The sequence below is a fragment of the Cetorhinus maximus genome, unplaced genomic scaffold, assembly GCF_964194155.1.
Source record: "Cetorhinus maximus unplaced genomic scaffold, sCetMax3.hap1.1 HAP1_SCAFFOLD_197, whole genome shotgun sequence".
NCBI classification, from domain to species: domain Eukaryota; kingdom Metazoa; phylum Chordata; class Chondrichthyes; order Lamniformes; family Cetorhinidae; genus Cetorhinus; species Cetorhinus maximus.
In genome coordinates this window covers 1-4,963 of record NW_027596176.1, presented here as the reverse complement: position 1 = coordinate 4,963, position 4,963 = coordinate 1, and positions in this window count along the sequence as shown.

The window sequence follows — 4,963 nt, the reverse complement described above, 5'->3', positions numbered from 1 at the left end:
GAGAGACATACACAGAGAGATATACACAGAGACTAATACACAGAGAGATAACCACAGAGACAAACACACAGAGAGAAATACACAGAGACAGACACACACATAGACATATACACAGAGACAAACACCTATAGTGATATACACAGAGACAAACACACATAGAGATATACATAGAGACATACAAACATAGAGATATACACAGAAACAAACACACAGACTGATATACACAGAGACAAACACACAGAGAGATATACACAGAGACAGACACACACATAGAGATATACACAGAGACAAACACACAGAGAGTTATACACAGAGACAGACACACAGAGAGATATACACAGAGAGATATACAAATAGAGATATATGCAGAGACAAACACACAGTGAGATATACACAGAAACAGAAACACAGAGAGATATACACAGAGACAAACACACATAGAGATATACACAGAGACAGACACACACATAGGGATGTACAAAAAGAGATATACACATAGAGATATACACAGAGTCAAACACACAGAGCGATATACACAGAGACAAACACACAGAGAGATATACACAGAGACAGACACACAAAGAGATATGCACTGAGACAAAGACACAGAGAGATATATGCAGAGACAGACACCCAGACAGATATACACAGAGACAAACACACAGAGAGGTATACACAGAGACAAATACACCGAGAGATATACATAGAGACAGGCGCACTTAGAGATATACACAGAAACAGAGACACAGAGATACACAGAGACAAACACACAGAGAGATATACACAGAGACAAACACACATAGAGATATACACAGAGACAAACACACACAGAGATATTCACAGAGACAAACACACAGAGAGATATACAGAGAGATAAACACACATAGAGATATACACAGAAACAAACACACATAGAGAATTACACAGAGACAAACACACAGAGAGATATACACAGAGACAAACACACAGAGAGTTAAACACAGAGAAAACACACAGAGACAAACACACATAGAGATATACACAGAGACAAAGACACATAGAGATATACACAGAGACAAACACATAGCGAGATATACACAGAGACAAACACACAGAAAGATATACACAGAGACAGACACAAATAGATATACACAGAGACAAACACACATAGAGATATACATAGAGACATACACAGAGAGAGATATACACAGAGACATACACACAGAAACAAACAGAAAGAGAGACATACGCAAACACACATAGAGATATACACAGAGACAGACACGCAGGGAGATATACACAGAGACAAACACACAGAGAGATATACACAGAGACAAACACAAATAGAGATATACACAGAGACAAACACACAGAGAGATATACACAGATGACAAACACCCAGAGAGATATGCAAAGAGACAAACACACACAGAGATATACACAGAGACAAAAACACAGAGAGATATACACAGAGACAAACACACAGAGAGATATACACAGAGACAAACACACAGAGACAAACACACATAGAGATATACACAGAGACAAAGACACATAGAGATATACACAGAGACAAACACACAGAGAGATGTACACAGAGACAAACACACATAGAGATATACACATAGATAAACACACATAGAGATATACACAGAGACAAAGACACAGAGAGACATACAAAGAGACAAATACACAGAGAGATGTACATAGAGACATAAACACAGAGAGATATACACAGAGACAAGCACACAGAGACAAACACACATAGAGATATACACAGAGACAAACACACAGAGATATATACAAAGAGACAAACACACGGAGAGATATACACAGAGACTAACACACAGAAACAAACACACAGATGATATACACAGAGACAAACATACAGAGAAATATACACAGAGAAGACAGACACATAGAGATATACACAGAGACAAACACACAGAGAGATATACACAGAGACAGACAAACAGAGAGATATACAGAGAGACAAACACACAGAGAGATATACACAGAGACAATCTCACAGAGAGTTATACACAGAGACAGACACACAGAGAGATAAACACAGAGAGATATACAAATAGAGATATACATAGAGACAAACACACAGAGAGGTAGACACAGAGACAGACACACATAGAGATATACACAGTGACAAACACACAGAGAGTTATACACAGAGACAGACACACAGAGAGATAAACACAGAGAGATATACAAATAGAGATATACATAGAGACAAACACACAGAGAGGTAGACGCAGAGACAGACACACATAGAGATATACACAGAGACAAACACACAGACAGTTGTACACAGAGACAGACGCACATAAGATATACACAGATACAAACACATAGAGAGATATACACAGACACAAACAGACAGAGAGATAGAAACAGAGACAGACACGCATAGAGATATACAGAGAGACAAACACACATAGAGATATACACAGAGACAAACACACAGAGAGATATACACAGAGACAAACACACAGAGAGATATACACAGAGACAAACACACAGAGAGATATACACAGAGACAAACACACAGAGAGATATACACAGAGACAAACACACAGAGAGATATACACAGAGACAATCACACAGAGAGATATACACAGAGAGATATACACAGAGACTAATACACAGAGAGATAACCACAGAGACAAACACACAGAGAGAAATACACAGAGACAGACACACACATAGACATATACACAGAGACAAACACCTATAGTGATATACACAGAGACAAACACACATAGAGATATACATAGAGACATACAAACATAGAGATATACACAGAAACAAACACACAGACTGATATACACAGAGACAAACACACAGAGAGATATACACAGAGACAGACACACACATAGAGATATACACAGAGACAAACACACAGAGAGTTATACACAGAGACAGACACACAGAGAGATATACACAGAGAGATATACAAATAGAGATATATGCAGAGACAAACACACAGTGAGATATACACAGAAACAGAAACACAGAGAGATATACACAGAGACAAACACACATAGAGATATACACAGAGACAGACACACACATAGGGATGTACAAAAAGAGATATACACATAGAGATATACACAGAGTCAAACACACAGAGCGATATACACAGAGACAAACACACAGAGAGATATTCACAGAGACAAAGACACATAGAGATATACACAGAGACAAACACATAGCGAGATATACACAGAGACAAACACACAGAAAGATATACACAGAGACAGACACAAATAGATATACACAGAGACAAACACACATAGAGATATACATAGAGACATACACAGAGAGAGATATACACAGAGACATACACACAGAAACAAACAGAAAGAGAGACATACGCAAACACACATAGAGATATACACAGAGACAGACACGCAGGGAGATATACACAGAGACAAACACAAATAGAGATATACACAGAGACAAACACACAGAGAGATATACACAGATGACAAACACTCAGAGAGATATGCAAAGAGACAAACACACACAGAGATATACACAGAGACAAAAACACAGAGAGATATACACAGAGACAAACACACAGAGAGATATACACAGAGACAAACACACATAGAGATATACACAGAGACAAACACACAGAGAGATATACACAGAGACAAACACACAGAGAGATATACACAGAGACAAACACACAGAGAGATATACACAGAGACAAACACACAGAGAGATATACACAGAGACAAACACACAGAGAGATATACACAGAGACAATCACACAGAGAGATATACACAGAGAGATATACACAGAGACTAATACACAGAGAGATAACCACAGAGACAAACACACAGAGAGAAATACACAGAGACAGACACACACATAGACATATACACAGAGACAAACACCTATAGTGATATAGACAGAGACAAACACACATAGAGATATACATAGAGACATACAAACATAGAGATATACACAGAAACAAACACACAGACTGATATACACAGAGACAAACACACAGAGAGATATACACAGAGACAGACACACACATAGAGATATACACAGAGACAAACACACAGAGAGTTATACACAGAGACAGACACACAGAGAGATATACACAGAGAGATATACAAATAGAGATATATGCAGAGACAAACACACAGTGAGATATACACAGAAACAGAAACACAGAGAGATATACACAGAGACAAACACACATAGAGATATACATAGAGACAGACACACACATAGGGATGTACAAAAAGAGATATACACATAGAGATATACACAGAGTCAAACACACAGAGCGATATACACAGAGACAAACACACAGAGAGATATTCACAGAGACAAAGACACATAGAGATATACACAGAGACAAACACATAGCGAGATATACACAGAGACAAACACACAGAAAGATATACACAGAGACAGACACAAATAGATATACACAGAGACAAACACACATAGAGATATACATAGAGACATACACAGAGAGAGATATACACAGAGACATACACACAGAAACAAACAGAAAGAGAGACATACGCAAACACACATAGAGATATACACAGAGACAGACACGCAGGGAGATATACACAGAGACAAACACAAATAGAGATATACACAGAGACAAACACACAGAGAGATATACACAGATGACAAACACTCAGAGAGATATGCAAAGAGACAAACACACACAGAGATATACACAGAGACAAAAACACAGAGAGATATACACAGAGACAAACACACAGAGAGATATACACAGAGACAAACACACAGAGACAAACACACATAGAGATATACACAGAGACAAAGACACATAGAGATATACACAGAGACAAACACACAGAGAGATATACACAGAGACAAACACACATAGAGATATACACATAGATAAACACACATAGAGATATACACAGAGACAAAGACACAGAGAGACATGCAAAGAGACAAATACACAGA